This window comes from Schistocerca gregaria, chromosome 1 (genome assembly GCF_023897955.1).
Source record: "Schistocerca gregaria isolate iqSchGreg1 chromosome 1, iqSchGreg1.2, whole genome shotgun sequence".
NCBI classification, from domain to species: domain Eukaryota; kingdom Metazoa; phylum Arthropoda; class Insecta; order Orthoptera; family Acrididae; genus Schistocerca; species Schistocerca gregaria.
The window spans coordinates 304,717,728-304,734,106 of NC_064920.1; the positions used below are offsets into that span (position 1 = coordinate 304,717,728).

A 16,379-nucleotide genomic window follows, 5' to 3' on the forward strand; every position below is an offset into this window, starting at 1 on the left:
CATTTTACAGTATTTATTGTTGATGTGATGTTCGTGGTATAATTTAACAAGAAGTTATCTTAATCGAAAGTATGGCTAAGTGCTGTGTTTATGCAATGAGCAGCACAAGCAATCCTTTCGTGATTTTTCAAAACGTTTACTACATTGGCACCCTGGTCGCAGACAAAAGCAAAACTGTGCAACATATCCGGCAAAATGTCCCATTCACCCATCCTCTCTTCAATTTATTTCATAATATTTACTCCCGTCTTCTTAACGTCCGGGAATTTTGTTGTAAATAAAATATTGTTCACTAGAGTCCAATCTGTGTTAATGTAATGTGTTGTAAGCGTCAAATAGTGCACCTGGTTATGCGAACCAGTCCACATATCAACTATCGCAGCATATGTTTTATTAATAACTTCCGCAAAAACAGAAGGCATTATGCTGCTTGGTATTGCATCAGCTTGTTCTTTGACATGTCTGCTTATAGTAGAGGGATGTGGCATGACATCTGCCACGTTAAGTTCTCCATAATGCGCACCTAGATGTATTAATTCTTGGTCTAGTTCTCTGAAACCTTCACCGGAAACAGCATAAAAATGTCTCATATCTTTAGCACACATTGCAACACATCTTGCTGTAATACTATTTTTTATTACTGCCGGTATCCCTGAAGGAGCTGTATCTTTGTGAGGTTTCTTGCAACTGTGTTTCTTTAAATGAGTGGTTTCCGACTGGAAACACTATATTGCAGAGCAGTTTATGCACGATACGTACCCAGTAGACGCACTGTTTTCGTCTACAACCAACAGAAATGTAATCCATACTTGTGTTTTTAGACCTTCGCATTGGTTTCAATCTTACGTCTTACTGCACTGGTTTCTTCGCACTGCATGATTACAGACACGCCGCAAATAAGAAGCCCGTAGTGCTTGTAGTCTCTCACGGATAATGACACATGTAACGTGATTGACGTTGCGTGCTCCCTGTTCGGTCACTGCTTCTATGCTCGGTCAATAGAACTAGTGCGGGCAGCCTATCCAGTTAGGGTGTGCTCGCCCCCTCTCATATTTTGTGCTCGCTTACTCGGTCATGCAGGGCTCTAACCGAGATGCTCGTTCACAGGTCGCTCGTCACAGGTATCTGCCATTTGTCAAAGACGCTTATGTCAGTTGATTTCCACCTTTGCGGCCGGTACCATCGCTAGAATGATTCCCCATTCGTCTCTGCTACTTACAGCATCACGTACCCGCAACGCCACCACCGGCAGTCTGGTGGCAGGTACTCACAATGTTGTGGCTCATCAGTACATAGTGCTTTAAGATAGGTATTTAAGACTCGTCTATGCTACCCGGAACGTAGTGAATTTATACAGGGTGGTCCATTGATAGTGACCGGACCAAATATCTCACGAAATAAGCATCAAACGAAAAAACTACAAAGAACGAAACTCGTCTAGCTTTAAGCAGAAAACCAGATGGTGCTATGGTTGGCCCGCTGGATGGCGCTGTCATAGGTCAAACGGATATCAACTGCGTTTTTTTTTTTTTTTTAAATAGTAACATCCATTTTTATTACATATTCGTGAAGTACGTAAAGAAATATGAATGTTTTAGTTGGGCCACTTTTTTCGCATTGTGATAGATGGCGCTGTATAATCACAAACGTATAAGTAGGTGGCATCACGTAACATTCCGCCAGTGCGGACGGTTATTTGCTCCGTGATACATTATCCGTGTTAAAATGGACCGTTTATCAATTGCGGAAAAGGTCGATATCGCGTTGATGTATGGCTACTGTGATCAAAATTCCTAACGGGCGTGTGCTATGTATGCTACTCGGTATCATGGACGACATCATCCAAGTGTCCGGACAGTTACGTTATTTAAGGAAACAGGAAGAGTTCAGCCACACGTGAAACGTCAACCACGACCTGCAACAAATGATGATTCCCAAGTAGGTGTTTCAGCTGCTCTCGCGGCTAATCCACAGATCAGTAGCAGACAAACTGCGCAAGAATCCAGAATCTCAAAAACATCGGTGTTGAATGCTACATCAACATCGATTGCACCCGTAGCATATTTCTATGCACCAGGAGTTATACGGCGACGACTTTGAACTTCGTGTACAGTTCTGCCATTGGGCACAAGAGAAATTACGGGACGATGACAGCTTTTTTACACGCGTTCTATTTAGCGACGAAGAGTCATTCACCAACAGCGGTAACGTAAACAACATTAATATGCTCTATTGGGCAACGGAAAATCCACGATGGCTGCGACAAGTGGAACATCAGCGACCTTGGCGTGTTAATGTATGGTGCGGCATTATGGGAAGAAGGGTAATTGGCCCCCATTTTATCGATGGCAATCTAAATGGTGCAATGTATGCTGATTTCCTACGTAATGTTCTACCGATGTTACTACAAGATGTTTCACTGCATGACAGAATGGCGTTGTACTTCCAACATGATGGATGTCCGGCACATAGCTCGCGTGCGGTTGAAGCGGTATTGAATAGCATATTTCATGACAGGTGGATTGGTCATCGAAGCACCATACCATGGTCCTCACGTTCACCGGATCCGACGTCCCCTGATTTCTTTCTGCGGGGAAAGTTGAAGGATATTTGCTATCGTGATCCACCGACAACGCCTGACAACAACCGTCAGCGCATTGACAATGCATGTGCGAACATAACGGAAGGCGAACTACTCGCTGTTGAGAGGAATGTCGTTACACGCATTTCCAAATGCATTGAGGTTGACGGACATCATTTTGAGCATTTATTGCATTAATGTGGTATTTACAGGTAATCACGCCGTAACAGCATGCGTTGTCAGAAATGATAAGTTCACAAAGGTACATGTACCACATTGGAACAACCGAAGTAAAATGTTCAAACGTACCTACGTTCCTTATTTTAATTTAAAAAACCTACCTGTTACCAACTGTTTGCCATAGTTTGTGACTATTACAGCGCCATTTATCACAAAGCGAAAACAGTGGTCCAACTAAAACATTCACATTTCTTTACGTACTATACGAATATGTAATAAAAATGTGGGTTCCTATTTTTAAAAAACGGAGTTGATGTCCGTTTGATCTATGGCAGCGCCATCTAGCGGGCCAACCATATAACCATCCGGTTTCCCCCTTCAAGCTACCGGAAGCACGCGGTGCTGCAGTAAACAAGTACGGCGCTGACTAAGGAAAACGCATCGTACTGTCAATACTGTCAGGTAAGTTGTCCATTATTACCAAGCCTGATCACAACAAACTGACCAAGGCACCACCACTCCGACGCGCAACACCACTGTGGTCGACTAATACCCATATTAATGAAGTTGTTGCTTCAGCATGGGGTAGATGAAAGTAAACATTTTCTTATCTGCTGCAGATTTCGTGCATCAGTGTCTTCGAATCTGACGCTGCACTTAGCGGCCTTGTCCAGTACCAATGTGACATATGCCAGGAATGTAATGAGACTTCTTACAGCCAGTACTATACATGGCAACGGATGTTTTTTTTTTTTTTAATAATAAAGAATGTAGCAACCAGTCGCGGAAACATAATTTATTTATCTTGTTGCATTATCGATTTCGACTGATATTAGTCATCATCGGTGCTAAAACAAACACAAGAGATAGTGTATAAACAACAACTGCTTTAACAAACGATTAAATTGGCAATAAAACATAGTTACATCAATTAAAACATATAAAGACGTTTGAAATTATAATTCAAAGTCATAACATACCATTTTTCTAGCCGATACATGCCATAAGTAGAAATACTGTCCTTGGCAGATTTATGTCATGAAGTGACACATCATAGGTCAACACTACAACAAGACATGAGGTGGCGCCACGTCACAATAAGCGCCCAGTATTTAAAATACAAAAGTAATGTAAAATACAGGCAATAAGGAATACATCACATTAAAAAAATTGTAGTGATGGTAACTGATAATACCAATTTAAATAATTACAACAAGAGAAAATGTCTGAACATTGTTTGTCAGATGATAATAACAAATTAAATATATACGTCAAAACTATGATCGTCAAAATTGTAAGAAGAGATAAACTCGCTAAAAATATGATTGACAGAGGTCAGGTAAAAATTACAGAACGAGATAAACAATCGTATTCCTTAAATAACGCGATTAACATAGTGTTGCGCATATAAAGAACCATATATACGGATAACGACTTTAGATCTGCTATGCGAACTATAGCCTCATGACCAAATTTACCATGCGCCCTTATGCTTCTCATGAGTATGGCGGTAACCGATACAAGGATTGCCAAATCACTGCCAACGACCGGCAATAAAATACGTGCTCAGAAGTCAATCACAAAACAACAAACCAGCACGCTCAAAATTTGTAAAACCAATTCTAAACACTGAAAAGCATTTACCATCCAACAACCACTTTTTTTGAGTAAGAATGGCTCAGTTTAGGTGCGAAAATTGCATCAGATTTCACAAAATACATATTTCCTAAATTTGTGTGAATGGAATCATATTTTTAGCGAGTTTATCTCTTCTTACAATTTTGCCGACCGTAGTTTTGACGTATATATTTAATTTGTTATTATCATCTGACAAACAATGTTCAGACATTTTCTCTTGTTGTAATTATTTAATTACCATCACTGTATAATTTTTTTGTAATGTGATATATTCCTTATTGCTTATATTTTACATTACTTTTGTATTTTAAATAGAAGGCGCTTACTGCAACGTGGCGCCACCTCATGTTATCTTGTTGTAGTGTTGACCTATGATGTGTCACTTCATGACAGAAATCTGCCAAGGACAGTACTTCTACTTATGGCATGTATCGGCTAGAAAAATGGTATGTTATGACTTAATTTTAATGTCAGACATCTGTATATGTTGTAATTGATGTAATTATGTTTTACTGTCAATTTTTGCGTTTGTTAAAGCAATTGTTGTTTATGCCCTGTCACTTATTTGTTTTAGCACCGTTGACGACTGATATCAATCGAAATCGATTTGCAACAAGATAAATAAATTATGTTTCCGCGACTGGTTGCTACATTATTTATAATTTTATATTCCACAGTCGCTGCACAGAAAGGGAACCTTATGGAGCCAAATATTCAAAAGGATTTTTTTTTTACTTCCGGTAGGAATGAAATACTGTCTCGCCTCTAGAATGTCGCTTTCACACTCGGAGAGCAATAAAAATGTTATTTCGCAAAGCATGAAGGCAGCGGCAAGTACCAGGTTATCCGCAATGATGTCCTGTCCAGAGTGGGTAGTTTTCCTCATGGCATTAGATTTCCGTGCCTTTATCGCGGAGCGGCATATTTAATGAGGTAAGGGACGTCTTTCACTAATGTATTCTGTCATAAGCTAACTATTAACGTTAATTGTGGAAATCGGATTGACACAGCAAGAGGAAAAATGTGTGTGTGAGACGTTTATTTGCAATACCTTCTCATATACCGTTTTAGTGGAATCATCTAATGTTTCAATTTGTCTTTGAGCAAACACAACTGAATCAACAGGGGCAATCGTTGATGTTCTTCCAGTTTATATTTATTTTCACTAACCTGATACAAGTCAACTCAGCGGATATCTCTAAGTAAATTACACGTATACGGAGGTATCGTTTCTGTCCGAAGCGCTGCGTCCAAAATTTGCGGTGAAAGAGCACCCATATCCGCAAAGTATTGTCTTATTCTCGATTCACGTTTTGAAATTTGCTCAAGCAAGAGTTTGACACCATCTTAAAGCTTCTTCATCAGGCATCGTTATACCGCTGTTTCTCGCATCATGCTGTCTTTCATCCTCTAAACTAGTGTGACGCTCTTCTTTTTGGTCATCTCTCATCTGAGTGGATTGACGCGGTACGCCACGAATTGCTCTCCTGGCAAACCTCCTCATTTCACAGTAGGACTTATACCCAGTGTGCTGGACGTGTTCCAGTCTCTGTCTTCCCCTGTACTTTTCTCCCTCGATATCTCCCACACATTCCTCTCCTCATGTGTTATCAGTCCATCTAATGTCCCACACCCTTCTACACATCAAACGCTACGATTCTCTTGTTTTCTAGTTTTGCCATAGGTCATGATGTTCTGTGCCACAAATGAACGAAAGCCTAACCAGTTTATTCTATTCGAAACGCCAGAGAAAAAGAAGCCCATGTGTCTGACAGCTATCTCATTTGTGGCAACCAGCTATCCTAGTCGAGAATTTTAAGTGTATATTTGATAATTTTCTTGAAGTATTTATGTACTTCGTTTATGGGGACAGACATGAGCAGGAGTGCAGCTGATGTAAACCACACGTGCTATAAAAATGGTGAAACACGTAGGTGTTAAGGAAAGCAATACTAAGATAGCGGCAATGACGTCTGTGAAAGGACTCCATACAAGGCGTAAATCCATACAGATAGATCTGAGTTCAGAGTAAGAAAATTGAATGAAATTAGCGTTTTATATACTAGTGAGGCTCGGTGCTACTTCAGGCTATCTGAGCCGATTTCAGAAACTGTAGAGAAAATTATAAAACATCCTGCGTACAGTAAATGCATAAAACAGGTTTGTAACGGGATAAACAAAGATACAAGGCCTAAGGCAGTGAATGAATGGACAGCAGACTTAAGGGTTGGGCACGCTACATGCAGCAAGATGACACTGGGCAGATCTGTAGGACAAACATGTAATTTATAAAATTAGGAGCCAAGATCGCTTAATGCGAAATAGTTTTTCATCGCCGATTGGACAGTAAGTAGCTGTTATCTTCAGATTCTCGGATCTACAACGTACGGATGGGATAACTTTAGTGTAGTACCGGTTATACGCAAGGAACCACAATATATCAATAATAATTGTTGTAGGATAATGCAGATTACTACACTAACGTTTTTCTAGCTGTAAATAATGGATATGAGAATCGGAGGATAACAGCCAGTTACTGTCGAAACTGTTCATGAAATAACCTGTTTCACCTCAAGCCAACTTGGTAACATTAGACCGTCCCAATGACATGTGCTGGCTTAAGAGAGCCAGCTTAAGTAAAAATGTCTGTTATATTTCAGTTTTGACAGCACTTGGTCACAACAGTCAAGATTAGGTATTTTGTGTATGATAAATTTATTAATAGTGCATAACAATATTTCATTATGACAGCATGTTAATTCTGTAAATATTAGCTGTTCTTACCGCATTGTAATCACCTGTTTCCGACAATCTCCTGACAATTGATCAGGGCCGTAAGTATTTTATTCAAATGTTTTACGTTTCTGTTCCACATCCACGAGAAACATGTCTGTGACTGATGAGAGACGGAGTAGAAACGAAAGCTTGATCATTGAGTCGAACAGAAAAACCATTTGATGCTCTGAACAGGCCACTAAAGACAGAGGCATTCGGAAATAACGCGAAGCGCGGAAGAAGATTTACGTGAAGTATAGTGTTTTTATTGCGAGATGTAGTATAACTTGCAAAAAATGCCCAGTAACAAGGGGAGGGGGGAGAGGGAGAGAGAGAGAGAGAGAGAGAGAGAGAGAGAGAGAGAGAGAGAGACGTAAGCAAAGTAGGTATGTAGCTGCCAGATTAGCTCGCAATCGCAACTTACAATTAGTGTGTCAATGAAGTGCACGTGTCTTCGATTGCTGTGTTAAACTATTAAAAATTTTAAGAGGCCCGTTGATGAGCTTAGAAGACGTACAATAGCTCGTTTTTTGCTAATCCTGCTCAGTTCTAGTCGGTTGTTCCTTGTCCCACGTCACCAGCTGTTGTTAGTAGTGATCTAGCAGGAGGGGGGTGAGCCACTTATCCACGCGGTGTAAATAATGACAGCTGCCGGCGCAGCCGCACATAGCGTCCCGTCTGAGTCAGGTGACACGACCTAGAAACGAACAACGGAATTCAATTTCTAGGACAGATTTATTTACGTATCATTCAGCACCTACAAAGAAATTCACCACGTGAAGTATTAACGAAGATATTCTGATAGCTCTATACTGATTTACAATATTCTTTACATACGTTCTTATAATATTGCACAATAATATAAATATTCTTGAACCACTCTATGGCAAAGTCGAAGAGTCTGTGTACGTACGTCAGATCACCCTCTTAGCCACGCACTTGACACACATTTGAATGGTCCATTAATTGGATTTCCCCGCACTCACATTTAGGACTGTCCGATACGCCCCATTTGTTCATTAAGTGCTTACACTGCCAACAAGAAACTGACGCGGTTCAACGTTGACAACGATTTTCTCGGGAGGTTGAAGTCATCGACCTCCTTGCTGGGCTCGTCCACCAATTATCGATTCTTATGTCCGCTTACAGCCCATTGTTCTTTCCAAGCTGTCTTGAATCGACGTCTTGCAGTTCTTCGCCGACTTCCATAAAGGTGACCTCGATTAAATTTTGTCTGTAGCTGCTAGGTCTTGGTGTATAGGGAGTTCTATCTAGGTGTCTATGATTTTTCTGTTTGCTATTGTAGCTAAGTGTGAGCACGCAATTCCAGGGGGGCTCCAAAACTGCTACGACGGTGAGGCAGGAACATGATGTGCTCCTGAGTTCTCTAGTGATGATTCGCATTCTTTTTTTTAATGTTTATGTAAAGACCTTAACCAATCTTTCATTACCAACTCGGCATCAGTGCAGAATGGTTGTACCACTATGCCGAGGCAGTCGTTGACTCAGACTATCTCTGTATTCATTATCCTGGAGGTGCTAGTCTCACTGCATCGTCTGAGAGTTCCTGTGGAATTTGTAGAAGAGCATATGACGAGATGAGACACGATATACTCTACGTGCTCTGCTGGCAAGCGCTGTCCGAGAAACGTGCGCCGCCTCCTTCTGGTCGCCGTCGGACACAAACTTAACGCATATAATCAACCCAGTGTGTACTCCGGTAAAAATAAAGGATTGTTATCAATGGAGTCTGAGTTAATACTGGACCAGAATGAAGCAAGGAACCCAACTTGGTCCTTTAAAGGAAGTGAGAAAGTTTAATTCGGATATGAATTTGAGCGCTGTCTTTCCAGAATTCAAGATTGGTGGCGTGACAGATGCGCCACTCCATCAAAAGAATCACAATTGGTTCAAATGGCTCTGAGCATCTGAGGTCATCAGTCCCTTAGAACTTAGAACTACTTAAACCTAACGAACCTAAGGACATCACACACATGCGAGCCCGAGGCAGGATTCGAACCTGTGTCCGTAGCAGTCGCGCGGTTGCAGACTGAAGCGCCTAGAACCACTCGACCACAGCGGCCAGCAGAGTTAGAATTCCCGCCGTGAGTACAAAATCATTACAGGACGGTCCACGCATGAAACAGCAAATCGACTCGATTTATTGTCTTGAGATGTATGTTCTCTCATGAGACACAAGGTTTCAAAACCCAGTAATAAGTGAGAAATCTAAGAATATACTACAGCCCCCTATGCACTCTATCCCTCTCGCATAGACTCCTAGGCATACGCGAATGAAACGGGTAGAAATCTTCGCCGCGCACTTCACAGCGGTTTGCAGAGTTCAATGAGGTTGCAGACAATTTTCAAGCGACTGCTGGCCTATCATCGGATGGTGACGTTACGCAAATATTTCGCGAGTTACGTGTATATCATAGTCAAAGTTGCGTTGGCGTCGAAGGATCCACAAGTTTGCGTGAAATGATGTGCCCTTTGTTTGCTTCATACTGTCTTATCACTCCAGCTATGATATGCGTCGCCCAAAAGCTTGTCACAACCTTCGGGGTCGGATGAGAGCTGATCCTGTAAGTGGTGTCCTATGATGAACTTGCTGTAGCTTGATCATGAGAGATTGAATACAGGGTGGGGAAAATAAAAGTGGCCCAGACGAGTGTATGTGAATGTATGCATATAACCACACCCCCTGACACCCAACAGGATGGAGCAAGTACCCTTACAGCCGGCCGAACGTTGGAGCACGTTTATACCTTCTCCACGGCGGACAGAGTTGTTAGCAGAGATCAGTCTGGTCGCGGCGTAGCTGGCTACCCAGGTCACCTGATTTATAAGTGTGCGATTACTTTATGTGGGGAGCCTTCAAGTCTGAGGAGTATCTCAACAACCCTCATGGTCTTCAAAAACTGCAGCAGAACATTTCGGACGAGACTGCAGCATTTGCAGCAGTCCAGTTTTGTTCCACCTTCAGCAACTTGATGACCAGGAGTCAAAAGTGTCAAGAAATGAATGGTGGTCACTTTCAACATCTACTATAGATTACTACCACATTTCCTTTCCCCTGCTGTGTTTCTTTGTACCCTGAAACTCTGTTCTCGGGACCACTTTTTTTTTGCCCCACCTTGTATTTCGAGAGACTAAGGCGCCGATTGTTTGCTGCCCGTATCTCGTGGTCGTGCGGTAGCGTTCTCGCTCCCCACGCCCGGGTTCCCGGGTTCGATTCCCGGCGGGGTCAGGGATTTTCTCTGCCTCGTGATGGCTGGGTGTTTTGATTTTCTTAGGTTTAAGTAGTTCTAACTTCTAGGGGACTGATGTCCTAAGATGTTAAGTCCCATAGTGCTCAGAGCCATTTGAACCATTTTTGATTGTTTGCTGCTTCCGCCCGCAACATCTATTTACACCACAGTCGCAGTATTCAACAACGGTCAAAATGAACAAGACAGATTTATACGGACATTCCACATACGTTTGTGTCATATACCTCAGCGAGTGAAAATCACAAATTAATTACTTTACAAGCGTCTGTCAGGGAGTCATATACACATGGCTATAACGACCTAACGTTCCATAAATAGGGATACCATTAGGGACGTAGCAGTAACTGTTTAGGTAAGTAGCGTCACAGGCACCCGCCACAGTCTTTCAGTAGGAACTGTCGAGTATTCGCAGGAATTGGAAGCTACGGAAGGAAGGCTATCGAGGAAGGTCAAGGATGAGACGCTATGTCGCAACGCTCCCTGGATACTGAGGTAGCCACAATGTTTAGCTTTAGTTTTCAGCTTTACTACTGCTCGCCTAGTGTCTTTGGCGAAGTAAATCAACATTCCTACGCATCATTTACAAGCAATAATTCTGATTATATGGAGCGTCACAGCTGACAGAGTTAATGATTAATAAACTATTTTATTGTGTCATCCGTTGAACATCTTCAGGTTGCCACACTATTTATCTTATGACTTCAGCACAACTCGGCAACCTGAAGATTTTCAACGTACGAAACTGGTCGTAACACAATAAGCGTGTAATAATACTGATGAAGTGGTTTTGATTAATAATTAATGCTGAAAATGGGACAGACTTCCGTCTGTTGTGCCACAGTCTCCACTTATATTCCCTTCTTGAGTAATACGCTACTGATGGACCATTTTGCAACAATGGAAACAACCATCGTCATGATGGCTCTCTAATAAACAGTTGGCAGAAAAGTAAACTTTCTCGCTCTGCTAGAACGTTATATGCCGAACTATTTCTGCTAAAATAGCGTAAGCTATCAATATAAGTTCGTAGGCTTCCACGGGATTTTGAATAAAGTAATTTTGGTTATAGGGCCGCGTCATTGTAAACTACTAAAGCAACTAATTGCCGAAGTTTCAGCTGACTTGCTGTGGTTTTCTTCAGAGCGGTTCAATCGACTGCTCTGAAGAGGACCGCACCAAGTCGTTTGAAACGTTGGCAATTAATTGCTTTAGTAGTTTACAAACACGCGACCCAAAAACCAAAATTATTTTACTAAAAATAAAGTATCTGAAGTTCGAAAAAACGCATAGTTGTGTTATGACATCTTTTTTATGTATTGTGTGTTGAATAAATTAACAAAACCTGTCCTTTGTAGCTATTACAGAGTGGTATGCATGTGTGGAGATGGCAGAAGTACATGTTTGATACAAAAGATTTCGATAGAAGCAATATTCTGGAGGATGACTGAACCAACATACAAACAAACAAAAAATTGTATAAAATAAACTAACATCGATTACACTATTTGGAAATCGTGCCTTCTTTCCGGCCATAATGCCATACGATCATTTTATCGCAGAAAAAGTCGCTAATCTGCTGGCTGTCTTACGGAATGGCAGAATCTCAAGAGCAATCATTCCCCGAATACTTGACACCAATCGCAGGTGGGTGACGAGTCGAAACACCGGAAATAAGCGAAAGGAGTGGTGACAGTTGAGAAAGTCGACCCGATCCGTGCTGCAGAGGTGAATTCTTTCTTACCTTGACAGTTCAGGTGGGAGCGATGCTCGTGGTGAAGAGACGAGACTGCTGATCACAGAACACAACCCACAGCAAGCGCACACACGGAACCCGCCCCTTGTGTTCGAGCGCAGCGCGTGTACTGCCGCGCTCTGACAAAGTAGCAACGGCACGCCTGCGCCAGCGGGCGGCGCAGCAGAGCGCTCTTGCGGCCCTAGGCGGAACTAACAGGCCGCATGGTTGTCGGCTGTGGATGAGAGCAGAGTACGCTTCGTTGCGCGGTGTCGCTGTACTGCCTTCCGGAGCAGTCTCTGCGAACGTATCAGAAACTTATCTCGAAGAACGTCAATATGAAAAACCGTTTCTTCGGTGTGCCTGAGTAAGAACACACGATTCCTACAATTAATTTTAAGAGTTCCCAATAATCGGTTCAGTATCTACATTTTAAACACACATTCATTTCTTTTTCTTCAATAGCCCTTCGAGAGAGTTCAACGTTGATGATATAATATATATAGCTCAAAAAGAGTTAGGGGAACACGAATATCAACGTCCAGTGTGTTACATGTACTTTGATATAGGCGCTAGCTGTGTAGTTTGAGATCGTCTTCAATGAATTCGCCATATGTCAGCTGAGTTATGCATTACAGTATCAGACATCTTAGAGGGAAATGAGTACCTCTGCCCCATCGTTCTCTAGTGACGTACACAGACGGCAGTTAGCATTTGTGGAAGTTGCATTCAGCGAATCACGTGCAGAGCGACATTTTACTGCAATGCTAGCTGCAATAGTTTGATCAACAAAGGACTAACTTTTCGTCGCGTTGCTGCTGACACCAGTGTCTCTTCGTCTGTCATCCACAGGTTGTGGACACTATATAGCGACACAGGTCAGCACACAAGGTGAGTCGGATAAGGCCGCTGACGCATTACCACAAGACGTGAAGACCGATATCTGTCCATTTCTTGCGGCGTCGCACGGCTACCGCCAGAGCGCCACAATATGATCTCAGAGGGGCCACTGGAGCCGCTGCTGTCAAAAAAATGGCTGAGAGCACTACGGGACTTAACTTCTGAGGTCATCAGTCCCCTAGAACTTAGAACTACTTAAACCTAACTAACCTAAGGACATCACACGCATCCATGCCCGATGGAGGATTCGAACCTGCGACCGTAGAGGTCGCGCGGTTCTAGGCTGAAGCGCCTAGAACCGCTCGGCCTCTCCGGCCTGCCGCTGTTGTCAGCCAGACTGCAAGGAACGCGTTACGAAGAACGATCTTGCGACCCAGACGTTCTGTTCTAGTACCCTACTTGACACATCATCTCGCTGCTCGCCTTCAGGTCTACCGTTCCCGTGCAATTCGCAACTTCGTCACTGGCGAAACGTGTTATTCACAGGTGAATGCAGATCTCCTCTGACGCAAGCTAATGGCCGTGTTCGTGTTTGGAGACGCCGTCGCGAGAGGTACCTTCCAAATGTTGTCCACGAAATCGACAGAATCGGTCAAGGTTCTGTTATCGTGTTTTCGCAGGCACCAGTATAGCAGCCGTACGGATCCCATCGTAACCCGTGGTCGCCTCACTGCCTGGCAGTACATCTAACAGGTCCCGTTGGACCTTCGGGTGGCTGATGCATACGGTGGTGGCCCTGAATTCCTTCTCATTCACAATAATGATAGGGTCCACGTGACAGGCGACTCCAGAGATATCTTGCGAAGCCTGGACGTTGAAGCAATGGAATGTCGAACCGTGAGTCCCGACCCATACCCCATCGAACATGCTCAATGGATCATGGCAGACGTCCAAAGTCATCCCCTTATTCTTTTGAGCAATGGAATTCAGTATCGGCAAGCACGAAAACAAGAATCAATCAGAGGCTTATAATCACCTTTACATTCTGATGGTTCATATCGCTCTAAGCACTGTGGGTCTTAACATCCAAGGCCATCAGTCCCCTTGCCTGAGAACTACTTAAACCTAACTAACCTAAGGACATCACACACGTCCATGCGCGAGGCAGGATTTGAACCTGCGACCGTAGCAGCAGCGCGGTTCCGGATTAAAGTCCTATAACCGCTCGACCACAGCGGCCGGCCAACATCTGGATCAACGTCTTGTAAAGGCCAATTTAAGTACAATGACAGTTTACAATGAACTGCGAGATACACGCCCAAATTACAATGCGAGAAAATAATTCCATTATCAACAATGTATGTTTGTCCAGAGTACAAAATGAAGCTTTTATTTTGGTGCAAATCTTTTTAGCGTGTTGCCCACTGCTAAGGCAGAAAATCAGAAATTTTGAAAAAAATATAAACCGTATTAATAGCATAAAAAAATGAATTAACTATGCCTCCTGTATTAAAGGCGAATACTTCTAATCTGGATTTACCTAACTTCGCTAGGAATGTAAGAAGCGAGAGCCTTATTTCATGCAGAATACAAAAACTGTTTGCTTAAATATTTGTTAGCGTATTCAAATTAACTAATGGGAATTCGATAATAGACGAAAAACAGTTCAACATTGAAACTAGAAAACTGTAGGTCTTTCCAAAGTAGCAGATACAACGTATTATTTCTGCCTCATGTGGGAACGCTCATACACAGTCTCACAAAAAACTTGCAATACCCAGAAGATGTGGTGGGGTGTCGATAACTTCGTACCAGTACACGCCGTCGGCGGATATGTAAATGATTAGTGACACTAGACTGCATTAATATTTTCGTGTTTAATGTTGTTAGCAGGCGTGGTAGGGTATACCAGCGCACGAACAGAGTCATACTACTGGGCGTGCATAGCGTCAGACGTTCAGTGATCGCTTGTGAACACCGAGATGTCTTGTACTCGTGTAAAACTGCGTTATCAGCACCTCACCTAGTCTGAAGGAGCGGCCTCATTGTGGATCTCAACGAGGCTGGCTGGTCGAATCGTGCACTATCCAGGTCTGTGGGGCATTCGGAAGTGACGGTGGCCCGATATTGGACTACGTGGGAACTTGAGGCCAGGCACATTTGTTGTCACGCAACCGGACAGACGACCGAGCCAGGTGGTTACCACACTGGATTCTCATTCGGGAGGATAACGGTTCACACCCGCGGCCGGCCATGCTGATATAGATTTTCCTTGTTTTCCCAAAACCGCTACAGGGAATGCCGGGATTGTTGCTTTGAAAGGGCACGGCCGACTTCCTTCCCCGTCCTTCCCTAATCCGATAGGACCGATGACCTCGCTGTTTGGTCCCCTCCCCCGAATCAACCAACCGGACGAACATATCTGACCGCCACAAAGTTCCCGTATTGTGCACCAAGTGCACCGTACCATCTTCAAATATGCACCTGCTATTCGAGAACAAGTAATGGATTTCCTGCATGATTATATGGCATTCCGCACCTTTGATCGGAGACTTGCAGCGGCTGTGCTAGGGAATTATCGTCTCATGCATAAGCTGCTGCGTCTGGAATGGTGCCGTGACTGGGAAGCGCGGGCTGGGGGTGAATGAGGGATTCGGCACTACCCTGGATCACCATCGTCGCCGACAATCGCATACCCGAAAAGTTTCAATTCGTTTCCTGTGATGCAGGGAAAGATTTTACGTACGTTAACTTGTGCCACAGGATATCAAAGGAGTGTGGAGATAATTTCCAGACACTGAGACCACGGCTGGACTTTTGTTGGCTTGTCTGTGATCAGTCATGCGCCCAGTTTGCTTGCAGACATTTGTCGGAACCATGACACAGTGTGAATGTAGTGGCACATGTCGGCACGAATGACGCCTGCCGCTTGGATTCTGAGGTCATCCTCGGTTCCTTTCGGAGGCTGGCTGATTTGGTGAAGGCACTCGGGGTGCAGGCTAATCTGTCTATCTGTAGTATCGTACCCAGGGTTGATCGCGGTCTTCTGGTTTGGAGCAGAGTGGAAGGTCACAACTAGAGACTGAGACGGCTGTGCGACGGTATAGGATGCAAATTTCTCGACCTCCGCTATCGGGCGCAAAATTGTAGGGTTCCCCTTAATAGGTCAGGCGCGCACTACACGTTGGAAGCGGCTACTAGGGTAGCGGAGTGAGTGTGGCGTGCACATGGGGCTTTTTTACATTAGAGTACCCCTCCATTGGGAGCAAACACTATCTGCCTGTTAAATGAGCTACAGCTACCTCAGAGAATCTTGGCCCTCGCAGATCAGAGATACAAAAGATTAATATTTTAGTAAACT

The 16,379-nt window shown here is 43.4% G+C and overlaps 1 protein-coding gene across 7 annotated transcripts in view; it reads right to left on the reverse strand.

Annotated features, from left to right (window-relative positions):
- Nucleotides 1–16,379, reverse strand: part of LOC126342556 (diacylglycerol lipase-beta-like) — an 822,641-nt gene that overhangs the window by 761,155 nt on the left and 45,107 nt on the right. Inside the window, exon 1 of one of the 7 annotated variants that reach the window (XM_050001866.1) lies at nucleotides 12,188–12,388. The exons of 2 other annotated variants lie outside the window; for them this stretch is intronic. The gene's annotated coding sequence lies outside the window, so the exon portion shown is untranslated. Of the gene's footprint in view, nucleotides 1–12,187; nucleotides 12,389–16,379 lie in introns of those variants that run through there. 4 more of the 7 variants (XM_050001871.1, XM_050001869.1, XM_050001867.1 and 1 more) reach the window with 4 other exon arrangements.